Source organism: Neopsephotus bourkii, unplaced genomic scaffold (assembly GCF_033783945.1).
Source record: "Neopsephotus bourkii isolate Nb327-2 ecotype Australia unplaced genomic scaffold, CSIRO-AGI_Nbou_v1 NB_1707, whole genome shotgun sequence".
Classification (NCBI taxonomy): Eukaryota; Metazoa; Chordata; class Aves; order Psittaciformes; family Psittacidae; genus Neopsephotus; species Neopsephotus bourkii.
The window spans coordinates 6,205,916-6,224,167 of record NW_026902181.1 but is presented as its reverse complement, the minus strand read 5'-3'; positions in this window follow the sequence as shown (position 1 = coordinate 6,224,167).

Here is an 18,252-nt window from a genome sequence, read left to right as displayed (position 1 = left end):
TTTGGAGAAGACTGAGGGGTGACCTTATTAGTGTATATAAATATATAAAGGGGGAGTGTCATAGAATCATAGAATAGTTAGGGTTGGAAAGGACCTTAAGATCATCAAGTTCCAACCCCCCTGTCATGGGCAGGGACACCTCGCCCTAAACCATATTACCCAAGGCCTCGTCCAACCTAGCCTTGAACACTGCCAGGGATGAAGCATTCACAACCTCCCTGGACAACCTATTCCAGTGCCTCACTACCCTAACAGGAAAGAATTTCCTCCTTATATCCAATCTAAACTTCCCCTGTTTAAGTTTTAACCCATTACCCCTTGTCCTACCACTACAGTCCCTAATGAAGAGTCCACCCCCAGCATCCCTATAGGCCCCCGTCAGATACTGGAAGGCTGCTATGAGGTCTCCACGCAGCCTTCTCTTCTCCAGGCTGAACAGCCCCAACTTTCTCAGCCGATCTTCACACGGGAGGTGCTCCAGTCCCCTGATCATTCTCGTGGCCCTTCTCTGGACTTGTTCCAACAGATCCATGTCCTTTTTATGTTGAGGACACCAGAATTGTACACAATACTCCAAGTGAGGTCTCACGAGAGCAGAATAAAGGGGCAGGATCACCTCCTTCGACCTGTTGGTCACGCTCCTTTTGATGCAGCCCAGGATATGGTTGGCTTTCTGGGCTGCAAGCACACACTGCTGGCTCATGTTCATTTTCTCATCAACCAGCACCCCCAAGTCCTTCTCCGCAGGGCTACTCTGGTGTCACGAGGATGCAGCCAGGCTCTACTCAGTGACAATGATAGGACAAGGGGTAATGGGTACAATCTGGAACACAAGAGGTTCCACTTGAGAAGAAACTTCTTCTCTGTGAGGGTGACAGAACACTGGAATAGGCTGCCCAGGGAGGTTGTGGAGTCTCCTCTGGAGACATTCCTGTGTAACCTTATCTAGGTGTTCCTGCTCCGGCAGGGGGATTGGACTAGATGATCTTTTGAGGTCCCTTCCAATCTCTAACATACTGTGATACTGTGATCTTTTGAGGTCCCTTTCAATCTCTAGCATACTGTGATACTGTGACTTGCCTGATACTGCTGTAGAAAACTGGGCAGCATTTAGTTCATGTGGAGATTAGAACCTGGGGAGCTGTCTTAAAGCAAAAGGCTAGAACTTGAGGGATGGTGTCAGAAGCTTGAGAGGGAAGGGTTTAAAACACCATCTAGCAGGCATAGTTTCAGCCCTGGGTCTCCTGCCTGCTTGTATTAACTGTTCGGGCATTGGTGATACCCAGAAAGTGAAGTCATTCACCAGTGGCACCAATGGACTAGGAAATAAGCCTTGCCAAATAATGCCTCCCTGGTAGTTGCCTGTTGCAGTGGAAGGTGGGTGCTTGTACCTTGGGCAAGTTCTCTGGGCAGGTGGTTGAGTAGGTTTTGCAGAAAGGTTAATAAGAAGCTGTGCTCAGTTGCTGTGGGTGGAATGATATGGCCTCTTCACCAATGGCTCTGGAGCATTATCTGCAGCATGGGCAGCACCCTCAACTGATCCTGTGCACCTGGTTCTTAGCTGGTGCAGGTCAGTTAAGACCAGGATAATCAGTTGCTTCATGCTGACAGGCTGCAGATGCAGCTTTGCAGATCCGACTCATAGCTTCTGGTCACATCCTAGAAGTGGTTTCTGTCTGATGTATGTGTTGCATGGTGTTGGCTGCTACCAACTATGACACACAGTGATGTTCCATTTGGGATGTAGTTAGTTTCAGTTTAAAGAAGACTTGATCGTAATTGCAGGGTGCCACCATAGGGGATAATCTCTTTGTTTTTTCCTACTCCAAGACATAGTGATGAGCAGGACAGACCTGTTCCTCCCAGTACAGAAGTAAATCCACCAAAGAAAAATCTGTAGGCTCAGTGAACTGATGATGCCAGCAAAGCTGTATGATGGTAGATTCTGGGTAAATGTGGTGGGAGTGTGCAGGGAGTAAAAATGTTCATGTCAGTAGTAGCCCACAGGTAGATTAGATTAAGTACTATAAAGTGGTACCGTTGTCTTCAGATGGGGGAGACCTCTACAAACACTGAGGCCACCAGTAACTCCTGGCCCTGTGTTATGCTTCTGACTCCACATTCACACACATTGCTGTTTCTAACTCAGATCCTTAACTAAGGATTCCACCAGCTAATAGAAATGAGTGTTCATTTCATGAGTGTTTCTTTAGGGAAGGAAGAAGTCTGACTTGAGTTTCCTGAGTCTTTGAATTTATTGCTGCTGCTGATGAAAGTAGCAAGTACATCTTCAAAATGCGACTTGGTGTTAAGATACAATCTGCTCCAAGCTTCAAAGAGACTCCTGGCACCTGGGAAGGAAACGGTAAGTGTTGGGTGATTCCCCTCACTTCATACTGTACAGTCCCTCTGTTTAAAGTCCTCCGTGAATGCTGTGACTTGGCAGGTGGAAGGTCTAGTGTGGGTCTATCAGCCTTAGCTTTAAAAACCTTCATCGCCCTCCGGGAGCCTGCAACTGGGAGCTTTACTGCAGCTCAGCAGCCTTCATCAGGGGTTCCTCTTCATCCAGCACAACTGGGAGCGTCTCAGCTGACAGCTTTGCTCAGGACAGCATCACAAGCAGACGAAAGGAGTTCAGCGGCTTCAATCACAGTTTGAAATCCTGGTGGTTGTTGTGTGAAGGAGAATAGCCTGAGCTCATTTTCATCAGTAGGAGTGTAAAAACTGCCATTAGAAGCTGAGCCTCACTCAGCTGGGTATGTATTATATGAAAGGATGCTCTTTGCTCTTGAGGGTGTACAGCTCAGGCTTGTAGCAAGGCAATGACTGAAGATAAAGGGAAGCAATTTGAAGGGGCTGCAGGAGGCATAGTAATGTGCGGAATGCTTATTTCCCCTTGCTACATGTGCTGGTTGCTGCCCCAGCCCACGTAACTGTGGTATGATGCTCTCAGGGCAGCTTTTTAAACAGGGTGCATTTTGCTCTGTGGGGTCACTTGTATGAGGCATTACCAAGGCTTTCATTCTTTCCTGCTAAGATATTCATTGCTTTTTGGGTTGAGATGCTCACTGAAACATCTCAATCTCCACCCAAGTCAAAGAGCTCAGTTGGTTTGTCACTAGCCAGATGTACCACAGAGTGGAGAGCTGATTTATAAGTCACTTAGTAAATGGATGCATTCCAGTTATGCAAGTTCTGAACCTTGATGTTTGAAAAGAGGAGGCATCACTGAAGAGCAATTAATGTAGTTATCTGGAACAAAGTTGTCTTTTCAGTTGAGGGCTGCTACAGGGTAGTAATAAAGATCACAGCAGCTCTGGGCTTCCACTGAAAGCAGTAAATGGAAATGGCAGGGGGAGATGGAACAGAAGTAGTTGACCCACCAATTACTCTTCCAAACTGTACCAGCTATTTTCTTCTCAAAGGAATTACACTGAAAGAGCCCCGGGGTGCTGTTGCTGAAGATAGACTCCTTGGCATTCAGTAACACCACTGAACCGTGAAGATGTGGAACAGAAAACCCAGAAGTAAAAAATAAATAGCAGTTTGAAACCAATGTTCTTTAAAGCCTGTGAAATTCTCTTTGTACACTTAAACTTCAGCTTAAGTCATATGGAGTTATTGTAGCCGGTTTTCATTTTGAAGATGATCATCTTACTGCACAGAGGTGTCAGTTTGTCTCCAGACCTAGAATTTGCAAGGGGCTCTTCCAGGGTCACTGACCAGCTTTCCCAGGATGTCATTTCCTTACCTAGCGAGGACCAGCACCAAGGTACCTCCACAACTTCCTTAGAGCTGTTCCAGTTGAATCGATCAAGGATATGGCCCCAGCACTCAGGTGATGGTGCTTTCAATTCTGTAAAATTCTGCTTAAAAACTCCTTAATGTTTTTCAGAGGAAAAAGAAAAAAAGCCTTCAGTATCTTGGCTTAGCAACTGAAAAAAACGGGTTCACCTGATCATTGTCAACTTCCTCCTGTTATGGTGTCAGGGAAATCCAATAAATGTTAAACTGTTTTCTGGATCTCAGTTTTTCTACTTGCATGTGCTTCAGAGTTGGTGCTTACTAAACAGCTAAAGCTCCTTAGTAACATATCCCGGCTAAAAGCTGTGTTTCTGTGAATGGAATGCCATTACCTTCCAGTGATGGCCATGTAATTCCATCATGACAGGGCAGGGCTGGAGTGAAACCAGGTCAGAAAGGCAAGGCTGGGAACAGCCCAGTGGCTGGGCATAGGTTTACCCATGTGGTTACTCAAGGTTTACTAGGGCCACAGCCCAAGTGCCAGGTTGGGGAGGCCCCAGGCTGGGCTTCTCCCAGCTCTCTCACACTGCTCCTTCCACATCACTCAGCTCCAAGGTCACTCAGCTGCACCTTATTGGAGCCAACATTGACCACAGGCAGCCACACAGTTGCAAGGAGGAAGAGGTGGCTGAGCCCGTTCCTGCTCCCAGGACCCTGATGTTCTCTGAGGCTGGAGCTAGAAAGTACTCTTTTTCCACTGCTAATCTTACCTCATTACCGTGGTGCCAGACACATTTCCTGCATAGTATTTTCTTTCTCAAGTGGGGAAGAGATGATGCAAATCTGGTCTGAGCCTAGGGACACAGGCACTTCAGCCAGACAATGGACATAAGGGAAGTATCAGGTTCATGTGGGTGTTGTATTATTCTCTCTCAATTTTTGCTTGGTACTGATTTTTATATCTATTTGACATCAATAAAACCCAGCTAACAGCACTGACGTCAATGGAGTTTGGCTTTGTATCTATGCAATTAAAGTACAGAGCTGGCATCTTTAAAAGAAACATTAAGAAAGTATATTTCCCCACGAGAATTCTATCCCTGTGTTGTTAAGGAATAGTTGATGAATTATTTCAGTAAGAATAAATAAATAATACACTTACGGACAAATTATAGATACACAAATTGTGAACAGAGTAGTTCACATAGGAAAAGAATAAATAAAGGAAGAATAGTTTAAATAAAGAAACTAAGGGTTTTTCACATGGTCTCTGATGTTGGGGAACCTGGATTTAAAGGCTTCCATATCCATTGTTCCTTCAACCTGTGCTCATAGTCTATCTCTATTTATAGTGAGCCAGAGGAGCTGGTGGCCCCAAGCTGGATGTGCTGTGGGGCTCAGGTGGTTATGGTTGGTGAGAAAGGATGCTCAGCAGAGAAACAAGATGAAGATGCAGGAGCACAGCTGTGATGACAGGAAAATACTGCTTTGTGTGGGAAAAGTCATAGGATTTTAAAAAAATCTCTTTTAGATTCCTATTTATCACCTGACATTTAATCCAGGAGTTAGCATTCCCCATTGCAGAAAGCGCAATTTTAAGGAAAAAGTCACTGACTATCATAGGCTTCTAACAAAATCCAGAGAACCAGTTTAAACGAATGGTATCAGCCAAGTCCCACGAGGTCGGATCAATGAGGTGACCGCATCCACTCAGGCTGCTGTCAGGAACTCACCACCTCTGGAACAGCAAAGTCCCTGCTGCAGTGGAGCAGTACAGAAAAAGGGAAGGGAAACCTTTCTGTAAGGGGAGCAGGCTGGATCCTACCCAATGGAGGTCACCCAAGAACATCACCTTCACCTTACAGCCAAATGGAGGAGTCAAAGTTTTTAGCAAGTAGCACAACTTGCTGAAATCAAGACTTCCAGGGCAGAAAAAAACACCATAAAAAGTAGTAACATGTAGGCAGAACTACTGTGTGCTCCTCATGATGATTAAAATAAAGGGGATGGGAGGTGGTGGGCCTTCCTAGCCAGCTCCTGCTCAATCCTGATGCCAAAAGACAGGAGCAACGCACTTGACTTTGGCAAAACAAATGCCATAGGAAGCAAGAGATGCTCATGGAGCCTCTGGAGCTGTGCAGCCAGCCTCTCCCCATTAACCAGTCCTGGTGAGCCTCCTCACTTCTATGGACTGGGAGATGCTTTTCCATGCTTTGTATGGCCGTATCAGGGTGCTCATCTGCTCAGGACAGGTCCCTTCGGGAGGGTGGGCTGGGAGGGTGGCACCAGGGAAGCCGAGCTTAGCACCATGGGTATGGCTGGTCCAGGTCCATGAGCGGGAAGCTCGGAGGTGAAGGTGACCACAGTACATGGGTGGTGGAGGAGTGCAAGACCTGTGAGGCCTTCCTGCTTGGTAACACTGACAGGCTTGTCCCAGGCAAGGGGGTGGTTTTACCTGAATCATCGAGGGGAACTGAGCATTCCTGGTGGGAGGAGAAGTGGGAGAGCAGGTACCTGTGTGTCGTGAGAGCCTTCTCTGGGGGTGTTCGGTGATGTGCACTGTGGAGCTGGGAGCTCCACGAGCACAAGGCACTAACTGCAGCTTCTTTACCTTACAGAGTCTTTCATGACACTGTCACTGCCTTTGTTTCTGTTTCTTCCTGGCGCCAGGGGGTGGAACCGAAGACAGAAAGCAGCAATGGTATCGCTAATACCAGAAAACCTGTTCTGCAGGAAAACCTGCACATGTGTGCGGGATGGGGAAGGAGCGGCTGACTCATGACCCAACCTGCCCTGCACACAGCAGGCGGGGAGGGTGGTGGGGGATGTCAGGCACCTTCCTCTTCTCTCCCCCTTTCCCATGGACCCATTCTCAGCCCTGGCTCACAGAGGCTGGCTGCTGTTCGGCCTTCACTTGGTAACCTGTGAGCAGCTACTGCTGTGAATGGCTCCTCCTGGACTACTCTGCCTTTCCTGCTCCGTGGGGCTTGCTCTGGTTTGGTGGCCAGCAGTCTCTGCCTTGGTCCAGAACTGGTCAGTGGTGGTGGATTTTGGTGTCTGTAATGGAGATAGCTGTAGCTGTCAGAGGGCTGGCCCACGGAGAGGTCCATGCCGGCAGAGGTACCTGGCTATCAGAGAGGCCACCAGTGCTGAGAGTTTTCCATGGCCCGCTTTCCCTCCCTAAATTCTGTGTCTTGTCAGCAGCAGAGACCCGCTCCCCGCGTGTCCCCAGGCTGCAGCACAGCCGAATCCCAGCTGAGGCTGACCCTATTTCCCTCAGCTCAATGCACGCACGCGTGAGGCCCCTCCGACACGACCCGCTGCGGGACGCAGCCCGGCAGGCAGGCGATGGGAGGGGCCCCGGCCCCGGCCTGGGTGCTGGGTGCTGGGTGCTGCCTGCGGCCCGAGCCCCGCCACCCGTCCGCTCGGGGCTGCCTGCGGAACGGGGCCGGGAAGTGCGCGGTTCTCCGCACGGACCCACGTCAGCTGCCGCCAGGGGGAGCCCGTGCGCCAGCCGCACCGCCCGACCCTCGGTCCGGCCCAAAGCGTCCTGCGGCGGGAACGGACCGAGGGAGGGAAACCGGGAAACGGGAACAGGGAAAGAGGGAAAGGAAGGGAAGAGAAAGGAAGGGGAAAAGAAAAGAAAAGAAAAGAAAAGAAAAGAAAAGAAAAGAAAAGAAAAGAAAAGAAAAGAAAAGGAAAAGGAAAAGGAAAAGGAAAAGGAAAAGGAAAAGGAAAAGGAAAAGGAAAAGGAAAAGGAAAAGGAAAAGGAAAAGGAAAAGGAAAAGGAAAAGGAAAAGGAAAAGGAAAAGGAAAAGGAAAAGGAAAAGGAAAAGGAAAAGGAAAAGGAAAAAAGGAAAAGGCGCAAAAAAATCCTGTCCCTCCCTCCAATTTTTACACTCCTGAATACTTTCTGGCTATGGGTCTGCTGTGGTTGCTCTCCGATCTCCCAGCACCCACAGGGTTCACTGCTCTTTCTGCATCGTTTGGGGGAATAAGTGCAAAATGCTCTGTGCTGGATGGAAGGGGTGTTCCCGGCCCCAGCCGCACACCCGGCTCTGCTGGCAGCCCCTGAGGGAAGTGGGGTCACACCTGCCACAGGGCACCAGGAGACACAGGGAGCCTCGGGACAGGGAGGTGGCAGAGTGGTCACCATATCACCCTCCACTCTAGGATGGTCAAGATGTTGCAGTGGAGAAGATGCGTCTTTGGAGGGAAACAGCAGGGAGCCGTGTGATGGGGCAGGTTGCCCATGGAGGTGAGGGTGGTGGAGATAATCCACTCCAGAAATCACTGTCAAGAAAGTGAGACAGGGGGAGCTACAGTGGCCTCTCCTTCACACAGTGTAAATCAGGAAGTGTTTTCTTCCAGAAAGTATACAGTACATCCACATTATACCCAGGGAGGACTCGTGTTCTGATACCCTCCAGCTTGTATTACACAGGATGCTTTCAAACCCGCCATCCATGTATCCTCAGTTCACATGCTCTGAGGGCAAAAGGATGCCCTTGACATTTGAGCCCATATGTAGCCTGCTCACCCTTGGCAGTAGGAACAACTAGCACGACTCCACACGTGGCAGAGTAAATGCTGCAGAGGCAGGAGCTGCATCCTCTGAGCAGCTCCTTACTGTTTCCAGGTAACGCATCTTGTGAATGAGCGACTTCACCAGCTGTGCTTGCCCAAATGCCACGTGCAAGGGAGCTGCACATGCAGCCAGGAGCTGCTTTGCCCCAGAGGGCACCTACTCTGTCCTGCTGGTCATCTCGAGGCTTCAACCTTCCTCCTCCAGCACAAGGATGTGGCGGTGGTGCCAGAACTCACCAGTGACTCACCATGCAGCACCCTGCTGTCCCATGGTCCCTCCTCCATCTGCATTCCTAGTACCTGGGATGCTATAATTAAACACCTCTGAAGAGCTGTGTTACCATGAGGGGTACCCACAGCTGCAGGGATCTCCTGCCCAGCAGTTAGGATGAATCTGAGCATCTTGGGGTTTTTTTTCATGCTGTCTTGTGATGTTATTTTTCTGCAGTCATATCACACAGAGCAAAAGCAAAATAGGAAAAGCATCAGCTGTGCAGGAGAGAGTTCCTTACATGATCCTGCCTGAAGCTACTCTGGGACAGGCTGAGCATCTTGGCTTTGCTTGGGCAGCACAGGGGTGGCACAGGGGTGGTGGGATGGGTTGATGGAGGCTGGCATCTGGCTGTATCCATGTAGTTCTGCCAGGCGTGGGCAGTGCAGCATCCCGCAGCGAGATCCCACACTTCCAATATGGATTTGCCTCTCCCCACAGGATACTGCGCCTACTGGTGCCCAGTGGAGGGGCTGAGCAAGCTGCCACCCAAAAAGCAGCTGCAAATTAGCAGTGGGTACAAATCCACGTGGCCAACAGCTCCATGCATCACCTTAGTGCCTCTGTTCATTCACCCAACCTTTCCTGACAGCATCCCAGAGCCAAGTAACTCACTCACCCAGGCTATGGATATTTCTGGGAGATATAGATGGGCATCTCCCTCTTGCCTAGGAACTGAAGGGATGCTCCTCAACATGGTGGTTTCACAGTACAAGCAGCTGCTCAGCATCAGGCAAGCTCCAACAGGTGTCTCATCATTTTTCATGATAAATGAAGACACCAGAGTTGCATTTTTCTCAAAGATTTCCCCCTTCCCAGTCTTCCTAACCTCTTCAAACACAAGAACAGTCTGCATCTTCTGGGAGGGCTTCCAGGTGACTGCCAGACAAGTGAATTAACGTCCTTCCAGGTGTCAGAGGAGCAAAAACCTCATTGTCTGACCCAGATATGGGCAATTTCAATATGTTTGAGTTCCTCTCACTTGATACCTGCGAGATCAGAAGGGGAAAGGTGCTTGGCCTGAGTCTCTCTGGGAGGTGGGACAACCAGAGTCAAAAAGCCGGGCGAGTGGCCATCCTGGGCCTGGGTGCTGCTGCCACCTGAGGTGACAGCGTGAAGGCAGTGCCACTCATGTCCCCTGCAGCAGGACAGGGTGGCTCCAGGAAGGCCCCTGAAGCTCCGTCCCTGTGCTCCAGGGCTCTTCACAGCACTTCCACCCCAGGTGGGGCCAGCCCGACCCTGCAAATCCCAAGTGCGTGCGTCCCTAAAGGGGGGTGCCCCTTTAGGGAAAAAGGGAAGCCTGGTCTCTGCATCCCTATTTTCTTGATTGGCTCTGAAAAACTGAACCCAGCTCTGAGCACTAAACCACCCCTCGTTAAGGCTTTCCCTAGCAGGTATTTTCTCAGTTCCAGGCTGCTGATGGAGACAGCAGGCTTCCCTCTCCCCACTCTGCCCCCACCTCCCCAGTCTTTGATCCCAGCAGCTCTGGAAACTAAGCTTTGAAAACACAGTGATGTGTTGATTAGGCAATGAGATTCCAAGAGGCAAATGACAACCAACCCGGCTGCAGTGCCTGGCTCTGCGAGGCTGGAGCTCCCCACCAGGAGATGTAGTCTCTTTTTTTTTTTTTTTTTTTTGACACATCCAGGGTGTTGTATTATTAATAAAAAAGGCAGAAAGAACTTCTAAGGAGAAAACGACTTCCGAAGAAAATGCTCTTTTTTCTTTCTATTTTTTTCTTCTCCCGTGGATCTGTAGCTTCCTTGAAGACAGCTCAGTCCTTTCTCTTTTTTGCAGAGCAAAAAATGAGGCATACATTTACCCTGGAGCAGGGACAGCCTCCTGGGCACAGGGAAAGATCCCAGGGATTTGTCTCCCCTAGCAGGCTGTTAACCAATGCTTCCAGTTTCATAGGAAAATGGGTTTAATGGAAGATGGAGAGAGGGCAGTGGCCTTTCATGGTTCATTGTACAAAAATATAACCCCATCTTAGCAGTGCTGTGGGGACTGGACTGCCTCTCCTCCATCCATCTAGGATGGGGAGTAGGACAGCCTGATGTGGCTACCTCCACAGCAGCTATGATGCCATACAGAGACTCCAAGTCTTTCTTATTCAAATACCCCATAATCCAGCTTCTAAAAACAACTTTCCCCCCACCCCCCAATCTGTATTAATAGCACTGTGCTTTTTTTAAGTGCTCCTGACACTATTCTGAGTATATCAGCCCAGGGTGGGAGGTGTTTGGGGGCTGATTCATACCAGTTTTGGCACTGGAAAAGCAGGGATTGCCCTCAGCAGGGGACAAACTCAGGCAGCCTTGTACTCCAAGCCTAGGGCAAGTGGGATGCTGAATCCTGCCTGCCTGGCTAGTCACCACCACAGCGGCTGGCCTAGACATGAGGGACCTTACCTCCTCTTCTCTAGCTTGCATATTCAGAAATATCCAAACAGACATGGGCTGGCTTCCAAACACTGAACAGAGGTAGACTCTGACAGCCTTTACCCCTGTGCACCTTCTTCCCCACTAGCACAGAATGGGTGAGATTATTTCTCTCTCAGTGTGCTGCCTCCCTTCCCTTGGTGCTGCTTAAAAAGCACTCCAAAAACTAAAAGCTGATCAGCCCGTACATGTGCAGCTCATTCTGCACAATGTGCCCCTTTGGGAAGGGAGTTACTGGTGAACTGCAGGAGACGAGTTCTATGTTCCCCAGCACCCATGCTGTGCCACTCCCTCCCACTGCTCCCATGCATGGAGGGGTCCTCAAAATGCTCAACCCCTGCAGTGCGGGGGATGCAGACAGACATGGAGCAGGAGGTGGGTTGTGCAGTGGGCACTGGGTGGGAGAAGGCCGAGCAGCCCATCCCTGACTGCATTCTGCTGCAGTATGATGCCACTCTGGTCCTCCAGCTGTTTGTTTTCAGCCATCCCATCCCCATCCCTCAAGGAGCAGCTTGCAGGTGACATCTTTGACACCTCTAGCTCTATCTCTGCACATCGCACCTTTTCATCTCTGGCAGCAAATAGAAGAGTGCTGGGGGAAGGGGACCATATGCCAGAGCAGCTCATCTAAGGCACTTTTTTACTTATAACATCACATGCCCCCGTAGCAAGAGAAAGGTTCTGACAGGCAGTTAGAGCAGTGACCAGAGTATCTACCCCTCCCCATGATGTCCATACTGTAAGTGATGCTTCTGCCTCTGTGCTGGTGGCAAGAGGCAGGGACAGGGAAAGAGCTGCCTCTGTTTGGAGTGACACCACAAATAGCACAGGCTGGTGGCAGCCAGGAGCACGTGCTTTGCCAAAATTCAGTGACAGGAGTGCGGGGTAAGCAGCCGTGGCAGCGCTGGAACAAAGGCAGCGGCTGAATCAATCCGCAGCAAGAGCCACCTTTCTTCACTCTGCTGCCTGCTGCATGCTTGCTGCAAGGAACATCTGAATCACAGCAGCCTGGGGTAATTAGAGGGTATGAAGCTCAGGTTCAGTTCAGCTCCAGGGAGTTTTGCTCCCCTCCTCCCAAGGGACACTGTAGCTCCAAGGAGCTCTGGTGCTGTCCTAATTAATGATGTATGCTGTTAATGGCTGATCCTACAGCGAATGCAGATGTCAGTCGTGGTTCAGACAGCAGCAGCAAGGTGATGGGTTTGCCCATTGGAGGGAGGAAAGCATCCCCACATCCCAGTCCTCCTCCAGAAGAGAGGAGGAATCCTAGGGAGGGTGAGAAGCTGAGCTGCCAGGAGATGCTGCTATCTTCTCCAGGTGCTGTCTGCTCCTCACTGCTCTCTCCAGGAGCTAAATTGCATCCTATCACAGCCATGATTTCCAGTGGAGCTGGTGTCCAGAGCCTGACTGCAGGGATGTGGCAGTAGCAGGAGGCTGCCCATGGGGGCTTGGGAGGCCCTGCAGAGCAATAATGAACGCTTTGTCATGGGGCTCCCTGTGGGTGTTGGCCCATGAGCATCCACACCAGGGCCCAAAGCCTCTCTTTGCCTTTTGCTTGCAGCCTGACAGGCAGCCCAGCAGCTGTGACCCAGTCCATCTCTTGATGCATAGGAAAACATTCATCTCTACACTATATGGGAGTGCTGGGGATTCCCAACCTGCTTCTGCTCTCCTCCTCCCAGGTAACCTTTTCATAACTTCCTGCTTTTTACGTTTGGACACCTTAACCCCATCAACAGTGAATGCTCTCACCTTTGCATGCATGGAGCTCTCTGGGGACTGGAACCCACCAGAGCAGTTATTACAGAGTTCTCCAAGGGCTGTCCTCTTCTCTGCCCCTCTTGTCACTCCCCAGCTCACTGACCAGAGAGGAGGCAGGGGCATGCACATGTTTCAGTATGTGCCTCATTTTTAATGCATTTATTTTTAGCTTGGTTTTGTGTCCCGTGGGGGATTCCACAGGAAATCCTGCAGCCATGGGACGACGCAGAGCTCAGGTTCCCGATTGTGTTACATACGTTAACAGAGATGTGATCTATATGGGGGTTTGTGAAAAGCAGCTATAAATACTTCCTCCAGCTGCACCAGTATCCCCTTGTCTCCCTTCCCTGCACAGCACCTGTTGACACTCATGTACCCGGTTAAGATTAGCTGCTTTGCAGGGAAGGGAAGCCCTGACTCCAGAGCCATCACTCCCTGCCCCGCACAGCAGCACCTGGCTGGTCCGTGTCGGGAGGCCTCTGGGGCTGTCAAAACCTGATCACCCCAAAGGGCTGGCTCCACCGGGGAAGAGACTGAGCAACAGTTGGAAAGCAGCTGGGTCAAATGCAGGACCCCTCTGGGCTTGCTGGAATGAGTAATGCATGAAGGTTTGGCCTGTGTTTGTAGCACATGGAGATACACATGTATGCAGTTGGGCTCATGGCATCCACACATGGGGGAGACGTTTGGGTTCTGCTGCCTACAAGAAGAGGGACTTCTCACCCATGAGAGATGGCTCTTGACCTCCTCACAGGCTCTGAGCATCACGGGGGGAAGGTGCTGCACAGGGTGCCCCAGCCTGAGCTAGTGCACGCCTGGAGGAAGCACGGATCCCAGCCCCAGCTGGCATCCATGGTGGATGCTGCTTGGCAAAATTCATCTCCGAGCTGTGCCTCTGGTTTTCCCATTCCCACGAGCTGCCATTCCTGGCTGCTGGTGAGTCAGTCCTTGGCTATGCCATGCTCTGCTGCTCTGCATAAAGCCTCAGTCATCTGAGGAGCCCTTAATATAGCGGTTGCAGATTGCAGACGGTGTTCCCCTTCCACACCGAGATGGAGCCAAGACTTTCTTAAAGGTTTGTTTATGCAGAAATCATCCAATCCATAAAGAGAGATTCCCTCACTTGCTACTTTCTTCCCTACACAAGAAGCACTCTGTCCTGCTCTCTTGTCCCTCTCCCACCCCCGGGTGACTCATTCCCCTTCACCAACCCAACTCAATCTCAGCAGGGGCAGGACTTGGCCACAGGATTCCCACTCCCTGTCTTCCTGCTGTTGGAGAAACGTGACCAGCCCAGCAAGAGCTGATCAGATATGTCCTTAGCCCACCGGCTCTGGATCAGGCTGCTGGTGGGAGCTGGCAAGCATTGGATGGAGTGTGGCTTGGGATCCTGGTGGTGCAGGTGAGTGCTGATCCCCTTTACACTCCCCTGGCCCTGGGTTTGCCTGGAGCCAGAAGAGCCGCCTGATCAACGTTCAGCTGAGCCTGAAACACTAAATACCTTGGCTGTCACAAGTGAGCTCACCCATCAACTCCACCATGAGGCTTGGGCCCAGTGCAGGAACTAGAAGGTGGATTCAGTTCAAAGTTAAGCAATCAGCAATTTATCCCATCACTTGGAAACTCTTCTGGTGCTCGCCTACACTCTCAGACTACACCTCTGAGCATGCTGCATTCCCAGGCTGGCAGCTGGGTTTGTGTCACAGCCTCTTTGCTGGAGTTCAGGATTAACTGCTGGTCCAGCAAAGTCCTTCTGCCCAGGTAGACCCTGCTGAGATCCTGAAACGGGTCCTGTACAAGAGGTTTCAGACACATGTTGTCAGTCATGGGGTGGGTGTGCAGTCCTGCTGTCACCATACCCCAGTATGTGCAGCTTATGTAGACAAAATGGCATAAATCTTTAGGAAAGACTTGTCATACAGGCACAGAGGGAAACGTGGGATTAAGCTGGCTCAGCTGTTGGAGAAGGCAAAGCCCTGGCTCAGGAGCAGAGGACAGTGAGCTTTGGAGTGAATTCAGTCTGTTTATGCAAACTTCAGATTCAAAGCCAAACCCTGCAGTGAAGCCAATCCTGGAGGAGCTGCCATCACACACCACTGGACACAGGAGGGCTGCCCTGGTCCTCTGACTGCCCAGAGCCTCCTGGATCTGGAGAAGGTCTCAGCAGAAGGACTGGATGTAAGGATGGGGGGGAGGAAGGAACAGCAGTATTTGCTCTCTCTGCCGTGCTCCTCCCAGGCTGCCGCTTTTATCAGGGCTCCTGACAGCCCGTTCAGCTGGAGTGCACTCACTCCGAAGATGTAATCTGGGGTTATGTAAGACTCCGGTACCTTTGGTGACTCACACGCCGTGTCCTGACACGCCGCTCCACAGCCGTTGTGTAACCTCACTGGGGAAGCACGCGGCGGCTGGCCCCACGCATGGGATGGGGACCTGCAGTGGGAATGGGGAGGTGGGATGGGGATGGGGTCTACCCTCCTGTGGAAAGGTAATCCTGCTGAAGGACCATCCTGTCCCTCTGGCATAGGGAGAGGAAGGAGTCCTGCCATGGGGGCAGCCCTGAAATGAGCAGGGCTGCCAGGGAAGTGAAAACTGTGAGATTCACTGGACTAGAAAATCTCTGGTTGGCATCCAAACCTGTGGTTTCCCCCGTTGTGTGCTTGCAGTGAACGGTCTATAACTGCTTGTAATGAAAGGGCTTATGGTAGGAAGGGAGGAAAGGGGATATCTTCTTCCTTTGGGCAGGAAGCCTTTCTCTGGCAGTGATGGAGCCCGAGTTTTCTCTTATTTAAGCAGGGAAACATCAAGAAGGACTTTGCTGCTGGCAGTGGAGATACCAGCTGTCTCCCTGGCAGAAAAGGAGGATCAGGCCTTTGAGGAGCTACTGAAGCTCACAGCAGATGTGTAGGGTAAGAGGCAGTCCACCTTGCAGCAGCAAGAGGTGCAGGCATCCACGGGCAGCAGCAGCAAGGGAAGCAGGGCATTGTTCCCAGCACTGGAGTGGAGATAGAACAGCCCAAGGGGGTCAGGACGGATAAACCCATAGGGACAAATGGCACATGGCTCTGCCTCTGCACGATGCTGCAAAGCGGATTGTGTGTGCCTGTGTACTGGGGGGGGGAGCCTGCCCTGGGCCCCTTGCAGCTGTGTCCAGTCAGCCACGTTTCACCATCTCCTGGTGCAGCACCACCAGCAGCACACAGCATGGCAGGGCCAGCAGGGCAGCAAGGACCTCATGCTGGCCTCATCTTCCTCCTTCATTCACAGTCTGCAGCTGCTGGCAGGACACAAGTCCACCTGGGCAGCTGTACCTTGGCTTTTTGTGTTGCTGTGGTGTGGGTTGGGTTGTTTTATCCCCCTGCCCGTATTCTGCATTTCATCGTGTGTGCCACAAATGGAGCTCAAACATCTCAGCTCCCCAGGGCAGCAGATCTGCTGTAGATGTGGGTATGCTGGAGGAAGACTAAGCATTGGCAAGTCAGCAGCAAATGTCTGCTCCTCCGCACCCGCACTGCCAAGGAGGTTTGGACCTCATCCTGCCTATCACTCATGTCTCCCAAAGAAATCAGAAGCGCTGAACAGCATGCTGCAGGTTTGGGTGCTGCCTTGTGACTTCAGGGCCAGCGCATCAGTTGGGACAAGTCAGGGAAGCTGCACTGAAGGCAGACCAGATGAGCAGATATTTCCCTGACATCTTGCCAGCCCTTGATTTCTGTCCAGGACTCCACACCTACCCAGCCTACCTTCTGGTGTAGAAGTACTGGGTTTGAATCATGCAGAGGATCTGTAGCCTGGCTCATTAACTCAACTGAAGGATAAAGTTAATGAAACTCCTCTTGCTCAGCCAAGGATCTGGTTCCCAATGTTTAGTAGCTCTGCAATGGAGTGATAACATAGTGGGGCTGAGTCTTGGCTTCATGACTCCACTTTTAGACTGATGTAAAATTACAGTAACACAGACACCAGACTTATTATTTATGATACAGTTATACATTACACAGTTTTGCCCCCTCAGTCCACAGCTAGAAATCACCACTTCCCACATGTGGCATATGCCATGCTTTATTTTTAAAAAATTACTTCCATCTTTCTGAAGAGTAAAAGCAGACCAAAAAAGATGAATTAATGTGACCTATTGCTAAGTTATTAGATGCTTACAAGCCCACAAGACCATGCAAGCATTCAGCTTCCCAGGAAAGAGGGCAACTGAAACACGTTTCACAGCCAGATCCTTGCCTGGTGTACAGCAGCAGACACTGGCTCCAGCAGAAGTGTTAGCTCCTCGCTGCAGAGTCAGCTCCCAGAAGTGGCTCACCACGCAGCCTGGCACTGGTGACGCTGCAGGAGGCCCATGGAAAGCAGGCCAGTTATTTTCCCAGATTAATAAGGCAGAGCGATCCACAAGTTGTGTTCTGATGGCTACAACCACACAGCCGCTGTGAACGGAGTCTGCAGGAACATGCCCTGCCTTTGCCTGCCCCGTGGGCTGCTCGGGCACAGGATGTCTCCGCAGGCTGGCAGTGCTGCCTGCTGTCACACAGCCCGAGTTTCTCACTGTACAACCTGTCTCAGACACTTGTGCTTTGCCAGGCTCCAATCTCTACCCGGGCTGGCCCCCGATGTGCTGGCTGGCTGCTGTGCTGGGAAAGCCCGGGCAAGGGTGGGGCTGGGGAATTACATGTTTTGTGTTTGACCTCTTGGGAAAGCTCTGGAGTGGACATAGAGATGTGGGTATCCAGAGGGAATAGGAGGGGAGAAAGTCTGATACAGGGGTGAGGTGGATGAGGAGGGACAAGCTGGGATAAGGAGCTGCGGGAGAGGAAGAGATGGACCTCAAAGGACAAAAGGAGGAAAGAGGAGTCCCTTCTCCCCATTAGGACCTGTCCCTTCAATGCCTTGGATGAACAAAATATTCTCATCTGCATTTCTCGTCTGTCATCAGCTTGAACCTTCTGGCCCTACACCTCACGTCAGTTGGCACATTGCAGATGGCAGCCTTCCACTGTGACGAACACTCTGTTAGTTCCCATTACGCTTTTGCCTGGAGGCCTTGGCACTCTGGCTCTGCTGCTGGCCCCATCACCAAAGCATGGTGGGCCTGCTGGGAACTTCCAGTCCATTCTCTGCGACCCAGGAGTGCCCATGCAGGGGTAAACACAGGTGCAAGCGACCTTCAGAAAGCTGAGGTTACAGAGCTGCCAGTTTAGAAGATGCCAAAGGAAGGCTGCCTCTGCATGTTCCTCCTTTCACTGTTTCCTCAAGGCTCCCCAGCCAGGCTCACCTCCACACACAAAATGGACGGTTCCCACCTGCAGAACAACAGCTAAGCTAAAATCCTGCTTGGAAACATACCTGAAGCAGCCCTGTGCGAGCCCGAAAGCAGTTTAACTGCTGAGCTTAGGGGAAATTAGCCTGCTCTGCTGCACTAATGCATTTATATTGTTCCTG